Genomic DNA, 19,886 nt, shown 5'->3' with positions numbered 1-19,886 from the left:
ACTGTAATATATATCCACCATATTACATGTTACAGGAAGCCAAACAAATGTGTTACCCACTTAAATAAGTTATTTTGATCACTAAACTGAGCGCAGAAATAAATCTACAAGCCCTTCTTAACCACACCATTGAACTCATTTTACTAGTGCAAAATGAATTAGTAAACCAGATGCTGTCTGAATCTGATATCAATGACATGTCGTTAATATGCAAGTGTGGTTGCGATGGAAGTTCAGGCCACAGTATATTTAAACAGAGGTCTGAGAAAAAACAGGCGAGGTTCCCTATGACGAATATCTTTTCGTTATATCATTTGTTCCTCTGCAGCTCCACACAAATGAAGATCATAAACGAATTATTTGGCAGAATCCAAGAACTTCCTCTACTAGATATTTTCGACCAATAAAATTGCTCTTTAAAAAGGAAACAGAAGCATTAATCCAAGATGAAAGTAAGAACATCAACAAACAAATAAATTAACTCTCACCAACCAGAGTGACAATTTGTGGCAATGAAAGAGATGTTCGTCAAACAATGTTGATGACTATGGTTGATGGAAAAATTTGCAACGCTTTGTCCAATAATCGGTCATCACAAAAATGTTATATATGTAGCATCTCCTAAACAAATGAACAAAAACGAAATATCACATAAAACAAATGTAGATCCATCAACATATGCATTTGGTCTGTCTACACTCCATGCCTGGATTCGGAGCTTCGAATGCTTGCTGCATATATCTTACAGGTTGGATATAAAAAAGTGGCAGGTCCGAGGAGCAAGTGATAGATCAAAGTATGAAGCGAGAAAAAAATTAAATAAAGAAAATAATTAGAGATGAGTTGGGGTCTAGTGGTTGACACGCTAATACCCGGTAGTGGAAACACAAATGATGGAAATACTGCCAGGAGATTCTTCAAAAATGCACGTGAAGTCGCATCTATAAGTGGAAATAATGAAGCCCTTATTAATCACTTCCGTGTTATCCTGGAATCCATATCAAGTGGTTACAGTATTAATGTTGAGGCGTTAGAAAAAAACTGTTGTTTGGTGATATTTGCATACTTAAATATTTTATGTAAAAACCTTTTTAACTTCAAAGGATGGCAGAAAAACGCTTCTATAGTAATAAATTTAATTTTATAAAAACTTAAAAACTTTGTACATATATAAAAACATTAACTAAAGAATTTTCACTAACAAGAAAAATCTGGTTCGAAAAAGAAAAAACATTGTACGTTGTTTTGCAAAGTAAACGAATTTCAGTAATGTAACCCTGTATGGTCATCTATAAATACTATAAATTTTGATGTCAAAGTTGTCATAAATCATTAAGTTATCTAAAAAATCATTAAAACAGCAAACAAAAGCAAAAGGAAACATCATTGGCTTGAGTTTCGAATTTTGTCCCTCCAGAATGCTCATATTGCACACTGTGCGTCTGTGTGACCAGGTAGACAACGAGAAGCATGATCCAGGAAGAGGAGTGTGTACGCGCGGGTGATGTCACAGAGGCGGACTGACGGTAAGTGAACCAGAGCGAGCGCCGGAGCATGGAGGCTAATAATAGCGGCAGGGCCAAGGACTGCGGCGCGGTGGAGCCGGGTGCAGGTAGCAGCCGCCACACGACACACGTGGCGAGGCTACAAGGCCCTAATTGCCAGCCGGCAAATTATTACGAGCTGCCGTCAAACACGGAGACGTGAAAAAACTACTACTTTTTTTTAAAGCTGAAACATTAGTTGTGAGAAAGAGCAGTTACAGTTAAGGAATGTATCCCAACGCTATTATTCTTTTTAAAATTAGTGTTTTTTATATATATATATTTTTAAATAAATTCATAACATAACCATGGGCAACTGTTTGTAAATTGTTTTGTCAGTTACATAAGAGTAAGTTTAATGTGTTTTTTTTTTTAAGATAAATTTATATCATCTCTTGCATGAAAGAAGTGGTACGGTATATAGTTCTGAATTAAACGTTGTAGTCTTTGTTGTGAAACACTTTTATTTAACGAAATAATTCGTAATCAATATATATTTGGTCCCCCCTCCCCCCTCAAAAAAAAGAAGTATACTTGAAATAAACATGGTTTTGGGAAGAGTTTTAGGACAAAAGCTGTATATGAACAGTTAATTCGAATTGTTTTTACATGCTTTCAATTAATGATAGAAACAAAAGTTTTTAAAAATATTTAAATAATTCATTAACTATCAACTATAGAGAAGTTAAAATACTAATAACTGAACGATATTCGCGCGCAACGAGAGAGAGAAAAAAACAGATGAAAAAAAACCAAGTCGGCCAGTCGGGATCCAGTTGTCCTCCTGGAGTGAGAGCGCAACACACACGCCGCGCATTTAGGACATATGAACATCCAAAAGCGGATAATTAACAAACTAAAAGACTCGCGAACCATACAGAGCACAACTGAGAATTAAAATATTAATATATCACCCTTTTAGTGTTTGTTATTTTATTAATAGTAGTGAAGCAAACAAAACTGTTTCCTTGATGAGTAGCCGTCGGTGTGCAAGAAACCGACCTATGACTAGAGACCTGCAAAATTCGCGGATTCATTGACCTCTAGGATAGACTCCACAGTCCTTTAAATACTCGCGGAAATAACACCAGTTCATTGGCTACTGACGCGTGAGACGTTTCAACTAGGCTGTCCGTAATTCGGCACTTTCTTGGTTTAGTGTTTCCCATTGGCTCACAGTTCCCCGGATAAAATGTGGGCCGATCGCAGAAGCGGTACGAAGGTATAGTTGTTTTGATGCTAGCCTATCGCGAAATGAATCCGCGAATTTTGCATGTCTCTACCTATGACTTGTGTGCAAGGTCTCACCCAGGCTATTGTTGAATGATGTACCTCCTGGTGCTCTGTGCTACAGGTGCCAGCAGCGAGACTCCACTTCAGCCTGTGTGCTACCCGCACGACGGGCAGGACACGCCTCAGTGGTGTTCTCTCTCTGCTCTGGCCAATCACGCTTCAGCCCGAGACCGCCCGAGCGAGACGCCAAGATGAGCCCGCACGGAGCCTTCCACGAACTACCAATAACTTCTTCAACCAGCCGTGGAGAAGATTCAAAATTAAGACGACTCTGCAGTCAGCATCCAGTAAAATATTCAAGAGGATAAGCAAGTGTGCACCAAGAAGAATGTACTCTTCGATTAGAGTCGCGCATACGAAGGACCCTTTAGCCTGAAGGATCTTTTAAAAGAGCCTCTTGAAAGATTTTTCTCGATCTTCCGAAAAAGTTGCAAAGATTCTCACACAATCGCCGATGCGCAGTCTTCCATGAAAGGACCGGGAGTCCTCTCGTCCTTGCGTGCATCCTGGTGGTCTTTAGTGGAAACTGACGATAGTTGGTAGTTGAGACGGCCAACTGCTTTCCATCTTTTTTAACGTTAGACAACTACAAATTAGATAATGATCACGAAATGGCAGCGAAGAATCCGCAAACACAAATGATCACTACAAAATAAAAATTATACACCAGGCTGTGTAGTGTCGAAAGAATGAAGTCTTGGGGAAAACATTAGCCTATGCATCAGCACCGCCATGACCTTATTATTCGGAAACAGCAAGTTTGTGTATATATGTGACCATTGAGGGGGATGTCATTCGGGACAAAAACTGATCGCTACACAGGCTGAATCATGAGAAGGCACCAGCCATGGCCTGCGGTGATGCCAGGAGACTGTGGAAACTGAAACCAGGATGGCCATAAGAGATCACACCAGAATCCTCAGAGATGCTAAATGCCAAAACCTTACGTATTAAGTGTAAATTGGAAATTATATTTGAAAGATTTATGCATTGGGAGTGCATGACTTGATGTAATCTTTTGGACATTCGCCATTGCTAAGCACTTTTTCTGTTGAAGAAAACTAAAAAAATACCAAAAAGACAAAAAATACAAATTAAGCAAAAAAATTGCTGTTGTCAACAGGATATAAACATCACATAATATTCCATAACAGGAATATGGTCAACAAACAAAGAAAAAACAAAGAAAAATGGACTAAGAGAACGAAAAACAAACCACAAATGATGACTGCACAAAAATATTGAACCCAAAAAAATTCAGCACAACAGTTGAAACGAGACCAAAAAACGACAAAACGAAAAGACGAAACAAACACAAAAGTATTTCCAAAACAGAAACAAGCTACGTTTCGGGAACTGCTATCTGCTCCCGTCCTCATGCTGAGGTCGTCTGCTGGATGTCATCATCTTGAATGATGTAATGTTCGTCACCTTTTTTCTGCTATTTTTTCTAGTGTGTGCCAGCGACGCTCTGTCTCATGCACACAAAGTCCATGTTCCGTTTCCATAATGTTGGGAGAACTGGGTTCTTAAAGGATAGCCCATAAAATATGTCTTGTCAAGTTCCACAGTGCGCACTCCCCACCGGAGCTAGGCTCGACAGTGGTTCGCCCCTTACCTCGTACCTGTCCACACACACAAGTCTCGCGCCACTCGGTCGCAATCCTTGAAGTCGAAGTTGCTTCATCGTCAACACGCATCATTTCTATGTGGCAATTAATTTTCCAAAGCTAAATGTATCCTCAGTTTTCACGGAAACGATACTTCCATTGTCTTCAGTCTTTAAACTTCAACATCCTTCAATTTAGTTATTTGTCGAGATCAGAAGAGATTTGAACATAATCATGTTTAGACAAGGAAAATTAGTTTTGTCACGCAGCACACCCTTCATTAGCATAGCAGCTCCATCGCTGAATTGTATCTAAGTGTGCGCGGCTTTGAAATTCTTGCCATGTTTTTTAAACTATCACTTCGCGGTAACAACCTGCCTCAATGGCCGTTAACTTCACTCTGCGTGGTGGGCTTTTAACACAATCGTTCTTCTCGTGATGCCTAGCATTCTTTCTAGTGACGAACTCCTTACTCCAGAGATCACACCTGAGGTCTTTCGACACCACCGCACGCATCGATCCGGAATCCATGTTAGCTTCTGGTACTAAGACCAGATGCACACCGAAATGTTGAAGTGAAATCAAAAACTTAAATAGGAATTTTAATAATCCATCAGCGAGGATCAATATTTTTTTCGTTTTCAAAAATTCATGCTCCAAGTAGTTCTGCTTTCAACCAACAGATGTCGCATCATGAAATGACTGAAGACAGCATTCGAGCTACATAATAATAAACATTTGAACAAATAAAACTCCGCAGAGAACTGATGTCTCAAGAATAACTATAAGCACACTGAGACAAATAACGGACGTCTGGCAAACTTGAGCTCAGTAAATGAGCAAATATGCGTGGAGGATTGTTTGCTCAGTAATAACCAGGACCAAACGGGAACAAATACCAAATCTGTGCAGGAATTATCTGGAGTACACGGGGTCTTTGTGAATATAAGTTGCCGATTAGTGTTTGTTTCGCTGTGGAAATGAACCACACAGTCGGCGGGTTGTTAAAACGCGGTGGTAACGAACGTGTAAGAGTGCGATGACGGAACTCGCCCAGTGTAGTCGAGGCTGAAGCCTCGGTGGGTCGTGGCTAATAGGAGCTCAAACAGTGTCGAGGCCAGGCGCCACTGGCCAATCACCACTCTCTGATTTGGTGACGTTGCGCAACAGCCAATTACTATCGTTGGCATCTGAGCGACAGTGGGGGCACTACATACGGAAACACAACACGAACAAGGGATATTGGGAAAGGAATCCCCAACGACCTACCGCAACAGTTTATAGCGGGAAAATTCCTCTGGTCATACTTATATGCTTGTCGTAAATACAAATTAGGAATTTGTTTCAAGCTCACGCATTAACCAAAGGAATTTAGTGTGAAACTAACTAGCCGCGAAAATACATCTGAATTATTTTAATGGTAATATAACATAGTGTATCAATTTTTTTTTCGGCAATCATTTGTTTGCATTTACAAAATTTGACATTCTTTTTCCGGTATTTTTCAGTTTTTACATTTGAAGTTACTCGTTCAGTTATAGAATAACATAAAACGTGTAGACAGCGGTTATTTTTTCTTTCCATAAAGATAGCGCTATAGACCACTCATAGGCCGCAAGTATACATAAAACGACGGCGACACGTCGTATCGGCTATTTTATAAATTTCCTGTAAACTATCTACGAAGTCAACAAAAAACGCTGACATCGTTTAAGATGCAGTCAAGGATATTTTAGAAAAAAAAAGAGTCTTTTAAGTAATATTCCGAAACAGCATACAACATAGGTACTTTTTAATGTATCAAACATTTTATTTTATTTTATTATCGGCTATGATGGGTGAAATGTTCTTTTCAGCATTTCACTGGTCAAATGGGATCGCGGTTACTGTACTAACTAATGTCCAGAATTTGCCTGAAAATAGGTACGAAGCGTCAAAGATTATTCCGGAAAAAGGAACAAAACAAAAAACCAAGTGTTTTGAGAAATTTCGCACACGAATCAAGAGAGAAACAGTATTGAGGATGACCAGGCGGGATCATGGTGCAGGTCACCTGTAACACAGGTCCAGTTAGCTCGTCTCGTGTAGATACCGGTGCAGCAAGACAAACACTCCTACAGACGCTGGTACAACCAGTGGCCACCTAGCTTGGACACAAGTGGCCAAGTACGGAGCGCGCGCCGAGACACATGCCTGTCGCCACCTTGTCTATGCAAGTGAGTCATACGTCGTGTGTAATGCGTAAACGTGCTAACCCATGCGGCATGCAAAGGTAGTCAGCGGACTGGAATTGTATATCGTATGAACTCAACTGGACACATTATTAGGTTCACACCGCATGAATTCACCAAAACTCCCCCAGGCAACTGATCCCAATAGGGCGTAGTCCTGGTTAGAAGAAAAGATGGATCTTTTACATGCCTGACACTGTTGCCAGTGTCCAACAGGGGTTCCAAGAACCGGGAAATAGATACGCCTCAACTGGACAGTTCAACGAGTGCTTGCACTGATACAAACCCAATTTCATCAAGACTTACGAATAGCTGGAGAAGGAAATGGAGAATTAGTCTGCCGCCGTGAAAAAAAAACAACTTAGTAATAAGAACAAAAAATTTTTTCGTAGCATTTTCTCCGGTGTAACATGGCTTTAAAAATGTTCGAGGGCGTCAAAAGGATAATTATAGGATGGCATAGAACTTGAAGGCAAGGGTCGTTAAGAAAGGGAGGAAACAGTGGGGGAGGGAGAAATACGAGTCAACTGCTGGTTTAGAGTTAAGAAGACATTCCGAGGTTTATGGCCGAGTTGTTTCAACACCGTTCTAAGAACCAATTAAATCGGTAGACTAAATACTGCGCCGTGTTAAAACACAAGAGCTTGATGCAGCACACAACGTTTTTCGAGTAAGTAATCACTGACGCGAAAATAAACAGATTTTATTAGTCGAGGTACAAATTTGAGACTGAATACTAACTTTCGGCACAAATGATAGCCTGTGATTTCGCTAATTTTTTTATCTGTCAAATATTTTTCGGTAATATTCAAGAAAACAGTAAAGTTAAATTATTTTGAAGATTGAAACAGCATAGCTAACACGAGCACTTCACAGTTTAGTTCATAGCTGCTCAAAAACGTTTTTGGACATTTCTTGTTTCATTTAACGTTTTGTTGCAACTTTCTCGTTGATGCGAACCTACTGTGTACCTCTACACTGTGACATTCCTTACACGAAATGACCTGTAATGCCTGTGCATTTAACTGTTGAAATCTAATAACTTTTGATTGTATTATGTATGATTGCGTATTCATCTCTTTGTCCGCTCTTAAGGTTTCTTTATTATACATACAGTATAACAAACAATAGAGACTTCCCCATTGCAGCAATCATTTAAAGAACATATTAATTCAGAACTACTTAACATTTCAGATTCTTGTTGATCTATAGAATACTTCTTGCTTTTTAGTCACCCAACGCTATTACCAGAATTGTTTGATTATATCTGAGGAGAGAACAAATTCGGACATACAATAAACCTTGTTGAAGGTCTTGTAAAACTGAAACAGAGGTTAAGTACATCCACAATAACTTCGCTTCTAATTCTGTCACATTTTAATGCTGTAAGAGTGCTTCGTAATCCTGTCTTGAAGTAACAGGAACACTGGTTTTATTCTTGTAATTCTAACACAGTATTTGAAAACCAAGAGCCAAATTATTTATCGCACAACAAAAACTAGCTTTCTTTGGAATATAATTTAATATTTTCTGTTACAAGATACTAAATATACATAATTTAAACATGATAAAAATTAACATTATGCATTACTTTTAGTCAGTTGTAAAAAACGATTACTTTAAAACATAATTATAGCAGATACGTTTCCGAACAAAAACGTAAAAACCGGTATTGTCCCAGCACCTAATGTTCTTCAATTTGCCGACAAATACTAGCAATATTCACGCAAGACTCAGCCCAACTAGCGGTATTCCCGCCACCTTGACCTGTGACCACCAGCGCACCCACAGTAGCTGGCTAGCTCACCCCAGAGACAGTGCCACTCTAGATGATAGATGATTTTTCATGGAAGCCAGGTGAAGGATTAAGGTAGGAGAGTTAGTAATTAGTGTGAGTAGATACGTGGGTAATGTTTTTTATTTATAATCTTTGACTTAACGGGGTGGTATCCTATATAAATATTCCCCTATTATTTAGTGATTTTGAGCATGATTTTTTGCAAATTCTTAATATAAATATATTTGCTTTTAGACTAAGAGGAGTTTCTTACTAAACCCGTCCTTTAATTGTTTTTATGGACTTAAATGATATTTATTTCGAATCGAAACATTTTAAGCTAATGGGTTTTTCTTACTAAACCCGTCCTTTAATTGTTTTTATGGACTTAAATGTTTATTTCATATCGTAGTATGCACTGAATGCATGAAATCATGTGATAAACAGTTTTATATTAACCGTTCGTATGTAGACAGTCTTTAAACTGTTTATTTTTAGTATAGAATTTATATATTTATAAAATTTATATTTTCCTAAAATTCCGAAAACCTCATGCTTTTATGGTTTTGGAGAAACCTATTTATTATTGATGTATGAATTAAAACAAAACTGTATACCACATGATTTCATTCTCTCAGTACATGCTAGGAATGAAATAATTTATATTTACTTACATAAAAAAACATTTAAAAGATACCGTGCGTGAACATATTTCAGAGATTTCACGAAATAAATTTACTAAACAATCTTAAAAATAATAAAACATGCCATAGATAGATGTCAGATACTATGCGATGTAATTAAAAATTCTACTGACATTACAAATGCGAAAGTGTATGTGTGTGTTTTTTGTGTGTTTGTTACCAAATTAAACGGCTGAACGGATTTTCATTAAATTTGGTATGTAGTTACTTTAGGTCCGGGAACAGGACATTTATGGCACTTTTCATGCCAGAAAAATTCATACTTCCTGTAGGATAGTAACAAAACTTAACTCTGTAAATGCTGATAGCATTGTTGATGCATTTCTCGTCACCGTTAAAATTTTGCGTAGGCATTAAAGATAAAAGAAATTCCCGTTTCTTCAAATATATGCCCACCAGACTTGAAGCTCGACAGTTAAGTTGCTTCTATCACGGTGTGTTCAGACCGGGCTACGCCGGCCACTTGAGCCAGTAGAAAATATCAATTGGAAGTCTGTGGCGTCCCCCATTTATGTTGCGTTTAAGTCAATGGTGTGTCAAATAACGTGATTGGTTGCGCTATTGTGATTCCACTTTCACTCGCCGAGCTCATTATTTTTTTAATGGGAAAACTTCTATGGGAAGGTTTGGATAGGGAGTAAATTCATGTAAGTCGTCATCGACATGGTCACGTGACGTGTTAACGATAACACTATATCTGTTCCTATTAGTATAACTTATTGCGCTTTTAAGTCTTAAGTATACGATTACCGTGCAGTAAAAAGTGAGTATAAAAATACATTAATATTCTCATATAGATATATAGTTTGAATAACGAAGAAAACTGGAGTCTTTGTAGCAATATAACCTAAAAATTAAGATCATTATTTATTTTTTTAATACCTACAATGCGTATTTTATAGTAATTCAGGAGTTATTTAACTAACGTGATAAAACAAATTTGGTGTGTGATGTTTTTTTTTGTTTTTTTCGTAAAAATGGCGAAAAGGTTAGCACTTCTGTCGGCAGTCCTCATGACTGCTTTGAAATTGATGTAATATTATCATTTAAGTGTTATTCCTGTGCACACGGCACACAACTATGCTCTGGACGTCGTGGTCTGTGACAGGTGACGCAGGAATGCACTCGACATCCGTCCCGCGGTCCAGGGGCGGGAACCAATAAGGCACGGCGAGAATGTGGGCGTGGCCTGCTCCAGCCTCAGGGCTGTCCAAAACCTCTCCCCGCTCTCTCCCTGCCACTACCCGTAGACCCCGTGCTAGACACCGCTCAAGCCAGTCTCCAAGATATTTCCATTTTTTAAAAGATTGTTATTTTTTTAAATATCTATTCAATACTTCAAGCATTTTCAAAGTTTTTAATTTTTATTTTTTGAAGTTATACCTCTTCAGGCGTTCAGGCGCGATATGAACAAGAAAATTGTGAGTGAATTTCTACGATGCGCTCGCACCATTCAACGATATTTTCAAAGAATGAAGAGGAAAAAAAGCTACACACAAATAAAAATTATATATGTGCTTTTTAAAATCTTAGACATTACTGGTTGATGATATTGAATATCTGATCCATTTAATTTTAAAAACATTTATTTATTGTGAATATTAATGCTGGAAATTGTGTCTATAAACATTTTTCTAGTGTGTAAGTGAGGTCATTGTTATATTATGTTTTTTACAAAGCAGAAAAAAATTCGAAAATATATGTGGAACTCTTTTTAAAAATGTTACATCCTACAGTTAGGTCTTCCAAAAAATATGGCCTGTCATAAAATCTCGCATGGAAATATTCCAGGGTGGTGTTGGTGTTCGCAGAGCTTGCTAGGAGACTAAAGCTGGGTTTGCGATTGATTTCCTTAAGAATTATAACTTAACATCGAGCACACGATTAAGTCAAAACTACATTTTCCAGTTTATGATTGACATAGAAGTCGTTAATCCCAACCAATCACAGCACAAAACACAAGTCGAACAACAAATCATCGCCCGATTTTTCTTCTATCATTTCATCATCATCTACTGAAATGTCAAATTCTGTTGCATAAGAATGTTCACTCATGTCTAAATTCATTCGTAATTACAAATATACGAATTATAACCAAAAATACTGCCTCGCTCGGTCCAATACCAAGACATAAACTTCCGGCTGAAAGGTTCCGGTTTGTTGTGATTGGTCGCTTCTCTTAAGTCTTAACGAAAAATATAAAAAAATAACCATTTCTGTTAAGTCTTAAGTCATCATATATGGTTCACACACGACCCGTCAAAGTTCACACACGACAATCATAAACCATTCCACTAGTTAACATAGTCATATGGTAAGTACACGACTAAGTCTTAATCCTTAATTTACAATCGTAAAGCCACCTTAAGACCCAGCGGTGTCTGCGCTCTCACACCCGCAGACCTCGTCCATGGCAGTTTCTGCTAATTACCTTTTTTTTATTATTCCTCTGATTTTGCGGCTGGTATTTTAAAGTTGAACACTGCTAATACATGTTTTTAATAAATAAAACAATAAACGTTTCATTAATATCAGTTACTATCCTCAACGGTTTAAGATGTAATTATATTATAATTATTATTATTTATTTCCCCCTTTTTTACACTTTAAAAATATTATCTTAATTAACCAGGAAATTTAGCACACACGGAAAGCAGGCTTGTATGCGAGTGCATCTAGTCACTTCAAATTACATGCGGTATTTTGACAAATGTAAACATTTGTAAATGTATAATTACTGATAAATATATAAAATATAACCTAAGAAACATTACATTAGTTTTATAAAGATGAAAGTTAAAAAGAGCAATTTATTAAAATTCAATATAATGTACAGACAACCAACGTATAAATTATAAAATTGTTACATGAATAAATGAAAATATAATTCAATAAAAATTAGTATTTTAAGTAAGTACAGGTAAAAAGTTATAACAATATATAAAATTTACTTAAATACTAAAGCCATCCCTTCATCAGTTAAATTATCTAGCCAAATATTAACATATTTTTTATTTGAAAATAATTTTTAGTTTTTAGTTTTCCAGGAAGAATAACAATTTTTGGAAGCAACAATTCTAAAGATCTCCGAGATATTGTTTTCCTCCTCCTTTGTGCCGCTCTCACATGATTGGACTGCTGCCCGGACACGTGACACGCCCTACTGAGACTGCACTGGCTTCGACATTACAAACTGTTATCGTTTAGTATAACAAATTCGAATTGGTTGAGGCAAACATAACGCATTAATAAAGTATGTTCAAAGGCCATGTTTTTTTTTTCGCAAAAAAAACCTGATCGCTCATTAGATATGCCAACGCTAGTGAATGTTCCCTTTTAACTGCGAGAGAAGCCGCTGCCCTGATTGGCTGGGACATCCGGGTAGCGTGTGCCTCCGCACTTGATGGCTGTGATTGGTGCGCTGATACTAGACACGTAGGTACCTCAAGTGAATCCAGCCTATCACAAAACACAGATTTAATACGCATCTGGTCGGAGAATCTTTTCGTGAAAGATAAATGGCCCTAGCCATAACATGTGTCTATTGACAGTATTATAACACTTAGGTTAAAATCATTCCTATAATGAATTATATACTAATTCACGGAGGGAAATATTTGTATAAGCCACTCACTATTAACTTCAGGCATTTTGTTAATACAAATTTTGAAAAGGAAACGAAAAAAATTGATATTACCAAAAAAAATTGTCGAAATAAAAATGGGGTGCCGGCTTTCTGTTATATATCTCCCCACTAACCAGTGACGGCTTTTACAAAATTAAGAATGTGACAATAAGGTTTTATTCTTTACTTCTCTTTGCAAATGCGCTAGCGCAACTACTCGATCTTCGAGATGAAACACGTGATCACAGCAAGAAAATAAATAACCAACAAGCTGGCGTCTTCGCAAAAAAATACAGCCTCAGGAAATGTGTCCTTCACCTGACTGGCGTAGATTACGTTCTAATTCTTCAGGTTCAAAAGTCTTTGAAAAAAAGTAACCAGTTAAAGTATGTTAAGGTAGCACTTCATTTAAAAGAACCTCGTGGGATTCTAAAGCAACACGCCATTCTTGAGCCCAATACGCAAGGACGCAAGCACGTCACGAAAGCAAGAAGACGCCAAGTCAAAACACATCACTGGCAACCTCTAGGGTTATTTTTTCATAAGTAATTATTTCCATGGAAACGAGTGCAATTCTTAACGATTCGATCCAGAGCGAGATGTGCTTTCACTGTGCCATGGTTTAAAACGTGAAAACGGTGTTATACGTGACAAAGCCTTCTAGACCAATGAATAAATCAGTAAAAGGGTTTCGGAAAACGTTAAGAGTAGAAGGCGGAAATAAGCAGAAACGCAAGGAATGGAAAGATGGTCGATGTTTACGATGCGTTTATCTGTCTTACGTGATATAAACGGAAATTTAAAAAAAAAAACCTTCGTTATTTAACTTATTGCGTCTTGCATTTCTTGTGTGGTCTGTGAAACCGACCTAAATGCGTATCTTTTCTACAAAACCACTGGTGCATGTCACGCTATGTGTGTACGTAAGGATGAAGTAAACAGGAAAGCTGACTTAACTCTAAAGTAATAACTACGTAATCCATTTAGTTAAAAAAAATAAAAAAGGCACAACCAAAACGTTAAACATGCGACTTTATAGTTGTATAATCATGGAAACTAATTATATATATGTCAGTACAAGGAGATAAACAACACACGCGTGTAGCGGTCAGCAGTCTGACCCCTGCAGGGGCATGCAGCCCGTCAGCTGCAGGCGGTATTCCCCGTGACTGGTGACGTCACACTCCAGTCACAGGCCACACGGCCCAGCACCGAAGCGCCACGGGAAGCCTTTTCACAGACGAGAGAGACAAACGCCCGATCGTGCATCTTCGGTTGTTTTTTTTATTTTGGACAGCTCATGATAACTAATGGTCAATTAGGTTAGGTTAGCTGCATTACAAATACTTTAAAACATCGTGGACGGTTGATTTGGTTAGGACAGCTACATTAAAGATACTGTGAAATCATGCAAACTGTTTCCTAGCGCTGGATAGCTACATATTGAAAAGTTATTTGCTAAGCAACCTTGTGGGAACTTCGGGCGTGGCCCTCTCGTCTGTGAAATGATGGCTTCCCGAGGCGCCACACTGCATCACGAGTGCAGCCAGGCTGCGCGAGCGGCAGCCTCGTGTTCTCAACAGCCCGGGCTTGTACAACCATCAACTAATGGCGTGTTATGACCAATGTGAGGAGTAGCCTACTGGGTTCGTAAGGGATATCCCAATTAGGTTGTATCACAGTTTTATTAATTACTAATATTTACATTAATAAATAATTGTACTTAAAATGCCCGATCACAAGTCACTGGCACGTAAAAATGTTTATTCTCAAGTCACTGAACGTATGCGGAGTTCCGCGCAGTTCACTGTAGTAGTATATAATAGCCGGACCTGAAACAGGCCTCAGGCGGTGGTGCCGGTACCGGTGTCCGCCATCTTGGATTTGGAGCCATTTAGAGCTGTGTTAAGCATTTGGAGGCTGTCAAGCATTTGGAGGCCGTTTGGAGCATTTGGAGCCATTTGGAGCTGTGTTAAGCATTTGGAGGCTATTGGAGCATTTGGAGCCTTTTTTTGGAGCTGTTGGAGCATTTGGAGCCTTTTGAAGCATTTGGAGCTGTCAAGCATTTGGAGCTGCTGGAGACATTTGGAGCATTTGGAGCCGTTTGGAGCATTTGGAGCCATTTGGAGCTGTGTTAAGCATTTGGAGGCTGTTGGAGCTTTGGGAGCCATTTGGAGCTAAGAAGTAGTCGTTGCACGTCTATGCAGGGCTAAATGTTTATAAGATTGTTGTTGGCTTTCGCAAGTGATTCTGTAGTAGGATAGAAATTGTGTAATAAATATTATGTTTGTAAAAGACTTTGAGGTGTTTTATTTCTCGAACCTTACACTTTTCTGGTACTTTTTTAAAATTAAAGTTGTTTTGTATCGGCCAGGGATCGAACCAAGGACCTTAGTCGATCTAATCAATCAGTATATAGATTACAAATTTATTTAATGAATTTTGAACTTTTTCCCGAATCTCTAGCATTACAATTACGAATTTCCAATATGGTGGTCTTGGTGTCTGATAGGATGATGGTAGTAGAGGATTTAAAGTCTCTTTAAGAATTTTGAACATGGTTTATTGAAATTATTATTTTTTATATAAAATTAAATGTTTTGCATCATTCGGGGATCGAACCAAGGACTGGAGCGGATCGAATCAATATGTAAGTTAATGAGTGATTTATTTAATGAATTTTGGAATTTTTCCCGAATTTCTAGCTAAATAATTACGGATTTTCAAGATGGCGGCCATATTTCAAGATGGCGGGTGTCACAGTAATAATAAATGATTACTGCACTCTAGCGGATACGAACTAAACTAACATGGTGTCAGCGCACTCTCGTCGACGATACAATGATGATGATGGCTTCCAGCATCGAAGACAAGATGGCGGACATGACGTCATACTAGGTGACGATATATATGCTTTAAGAAAAGTGGTGGGAGTCAGTCTGCCAAAAGTCACCACGGGAGGAGGATCGGTCGCCATTTTTAATTTTTTTTGGCCTCACCGGGTTCGAACCGAGGACTCCGAACTCCGTGTCGTAAAGATATATTTTTTAAATATTTTTCATTAAAATTTTATTAAATGGATTTTTTTAATAAATTTTAAAAAATTTTTCATTGAAATCGGATAATAAAAAAGTTAAATATGGCGGCCGTAACGAAAATTGCAACGGTGACGTCATCGTCCAATATGGCGGATAACACAATGCCGGAATTTTCTAGAAAACGAAATGACGTCATCCAAAATGGCGGATCCAAGATGGCCGCCGGGGTCAAGGTCACATCCTGATAGAGGCTTAACTGAGGCTTGAGTTAAGGATGCTTAAGCCTCTATCAGGACATTTCTAGCCGTTGGGATTTTTGAGGAATAAAACGGGAAATTTTCCCTCGAAATGGGAATTTTTCCCTCGAAAACGGGAAATTTTTTCTTAAAACGGGAATTTTTGAGTCATTTTGAGTCATTTTTGAGGAATTTTGAGGAATTTTTGCCGCCGTGACGTCACAAATCCAAGATGGCGGACACCGGCACCGGCACCACCGCCTGAGGCCTGTTTCAGGTCCGGCTATTATATACTACTCACTCCTCACTGGAGCTAGGCTGAACCGACGAGAGCGGCTGTGACGCGTCGCATCATCCTAAGCCGACCTCACGCCCGAAACATCGGGAAAGGCGGTGTTTATTCGCGCCACTCCAAGCGGAGGCTTCAGTAAGCCCATAATTCTCAGGCTGCTCAGTGATAGCTAAAAGCGCCGAGGAAGGATGGTGCGTTAGATGAGGAGGGTGGGGGGGGAGGAGGGTAGCAACGACCCTTGTAATCCGGCCAGGCATGCGTGGCATGCCTTACGTCAATGGATGGCGCATGACGTCAGACACCCTGCGGGGCCGCCAGCCAGCTCCGAACCTGGCATCGCGGTCTGGCCTCTCGCGTTCGTATAATCATTTAAGAGATTCAGATTTCTCATCGATAGTTTTCCACTGATGTTTTAACGGACCTTCGCGTTTCAATAGGGAGCTCAGTGGAGGACTAACAAAATGACCATCGAAACTCCAGAGTAATGCGTCTGGTTCGCCGACACCAAACAACAGAGGTAGTCTTTACCATCCTCACCAAGTGTGTGTACGAAAGCTCATTACATAGAAAGCTGTAAGTAAACAGAAGTGTCTATTTCGGGATGAAACAATTAGCACTTTGTTCTACTTTCTTTCGTCCTCAAAACTAAGGCACCTTTGAATTATTAAAAGTTTGGTTCTTACACCTATTACTAACGAAGATATTAAATTTTAGCAGCACTTCGGTATTACACTTTCAAAGCTAGCACTAAAGTAACAAACACGAGTACAACATGGTTGGCTAAGACATCACGAATCTCTAATTATTTCCACGGCAATGCAAATGTATTAGAAAAAAAATTGGTAGTCTGTAAAGTCGGTTTACGGACGATAGTTTAACGTGACAACGTCATAACAAAACATTGATGAAATGATTGCATACTTTCATGAATAAAATTGAATCATTTTTATTGAATTATCACTATTTTGTATGGATACAGAGGAGGAGTGAAATGAAATCTACAATTTAATAGATAAATTTACTTTTATTTGCACTTATTAATTCAAATATGTTTATTACTTTAACGAAGAGATTATTTTAACTATAACTTTTGTACATGTTTGATATTAAACTTCTTCCAATCTGTGATATTCTGTTCAGGATAGGACGATGATAGGAAAAGTAGGAAACGAATGGGAGTTTTTCAAGTTTAATGTGCCTCGAAAAAGTCAAATCGATGGTTGTTCCAATCGAGTGTAAGAGAGATATATGCACCGCAAACGTACAATGAGCGTAACGGGACAATGTTAGTAACGGGACAATGTTCGTAACGGGACACTTTTTCGTGCGTGCAGCCGGCGTTCATTGATTTAATAGACGTTGTCACATCAAAAAGTTTAGGCTAGCTTAAAAAAAGAATAAACACTGGTTTGCCTGATAGCCTTCGCAACAGAAGAAGAGAATGAGGCAACTAACTACCTTTCGAGTGGACTGCACTTAAGTAAAAGTAGCGTCACGACTTGCAGCTCCGCGGGAGAAAATGCGACCATCAGGTACGTAACATTTCTCTTTCTCCGCTTCATGCCGATATTGTCTGTGCTTAACGGCCCGTGAAACGACCGGCGATCGTTGCGAGCTGCGAGCTGCCATCTGCCATCTGCCATCTGCCAGCTGCAAGTAGCCAGCAACACGCAGTATCCACCCGGTGGCTAGACTTCTGCTGCGCCACATTGCACGGGATGTCCCACCACTCAAAGCCGAGGACAATCATAAGCCACTTAATTACGGCTTTTAATCAAGAAAACCAAAATCAAGGTGTGTCATTTTGAGTTTTCGACATTTTTACAAATATTTTAACCCCCCCCCCCCCCCCAACCCTGCACCAAATTATTAGATACTGTGAATATTAATGCTCATAACCCTACAATTGATAACAATTAAGAATAAAACCAAACATGACTAACTTCCGAAAAAATATATATATTTCCACGACTTCGCTACAAACGGTTTTCAATCGGGTAACGTTGACCATTCATACCGTGAAGAATTTACTATTACTATACTTATCACGTTATTTGTAAAAATGACTTATTTAAGCAACTAACTCGCTAAGTTAGCATAGTTAATTTTTTACAGAATTAACAGTCAAAAGTTATCAGTTTTATTAAAACGATCATGAACTCTAACATTAACTTTATGGTATATTAATTCATAATAATTGGCTACTGACTTGTTCAACAAGTATCATTGCAGAGTCCCCCAAGATTTGAAACGCAAAGATACCAGCCTACAGCATTTCTCTGGAGAAGAGTAATGCACGCACAAGTTGAAACGATGGAAGGTCATGAGTGCGGTACACAATGAATCAGTTCAATCCTAAATACGTGTTTGTGGATTTGTATCGTAACTTCAGTGGTAGCAAAAAAAAAAAGTACTTATTTATAGCACGAATTTTTCTTCTTGCAGCTCGTGTGTGTACCCGCGTTAATTCAAGTTCACTACATGAACAACACGTTTTCCACATTTTAAGAACCTCCAATACTTATGCATGTGATGTAAATAACAGAGAAGGAACTTGCCGAGGCCTGTCTCATGTGGGAGGCGCTCGACACACGAGCATGCACAGACACAATGTAGCAGGTAGCAGGTAGCAGGTAGCAGGTAGCAGGTAGCAGGCAGCGAGGCCGCGACTCGCAGCTGTGCCAGTTGGCGGACGACTGTTCATCTCGGCGACAGCACTTGGCGAGGCTACAAGTCGCGGGTTCGAGTCACGTCGCAGTGTGCCGGATGATAAGCTCTCGCCTGCAAAGGCAACCCCCGGTGACAGGCGGGCGCGAGGGGAGATGGGCGGTTGTCGTCCCGAGGCGCAGCAGGAAGGGCGATGAAGGGTGGTAAGGGCTGGCAAGTGCCTCTTCCTGTCCTGTCGCGCCCCAGGCGGTGAGCCACACAACTACACACCTCTACAGCTGCCTCACTTCACTTCTCCACTGCCGGATCATCCAGCTACACAGCAGTTTAACACGAGTAACAAAGAAACAAATGTATCGCTCAATGATATTTAAAAACAAGTAGAACACACATGAGCATTATCCACGGGTGCCAGATTACAGAATGTGCCGAACCGGAGAATCCCGGATTAGAGGACTCCCGACCACCGAAGGTCCGTCAACGATGTTTGTGAACAACTCCATGCCCGTGGGACAATCAACGTTGTGTTGCTCTGCAAGTGACAATTTTGGAAACGTTGGTTGTACTTTCCGAAAACTGTCAAATTGCAGACAAGTTGCATGCACACTTCAAGAATACACACAACTGTTGTAAGCAGAGACCAAAGTAAATCTCTGAAAGCTAATATTCGAGCACGTGTGACGTGCTGTGTGACAATAAAACAACAAGGAAGTTTGGGTACGGAAATGGAAGTTCTGAAGACAGTCAGCATTCAGAAGCGAGGAACGAGAGAACCTGTATGGCTGGACGTCTCGCAAACGCACACAGCTGCTCTGCTGTGTTTAGACACAGGTCGGCATTGCAGTCGCCCATCATCAGGGAGCAGTTCG

The 19,886-nt window shown here is 39.2% G+C and overlaps 1 protein-coding gene across 3 annotated transcripts in view; it reads right to left on the bottom strand.

Annotated features, from left to right (window-relative positions):
- LOC134541304 (uncharacterized) overlaps positions 1-19,886 on the bottom strand; it is a 475,001-nt gene that overhangs the window by 181,641 nt on the left and 273,474 nt on the right. The window lies entirely within an intron of this gene.

The sequence above is a fragment of the Bacillus rossius genome, chromosome 18 (assembly GCF_032445375.1).
Source record: "Bacillus rossius redtenbacheri isolate Brsri chromosome 18, Brsri_v3, whole genome shotgun sequence".
NCBI classification, from domain to species: domain Eukaryota; kingdom Metazoa; phylum Arthropoda; class Insecta; order Phasmatodea; family Bacillidae; genus Bacillus; species Bacillus rossius.
The sequence above is the reverse complement of the archived record's forward strand: the minus strand, read 5'-3'. Positions and strand labels throughout refer to the sequence as shown.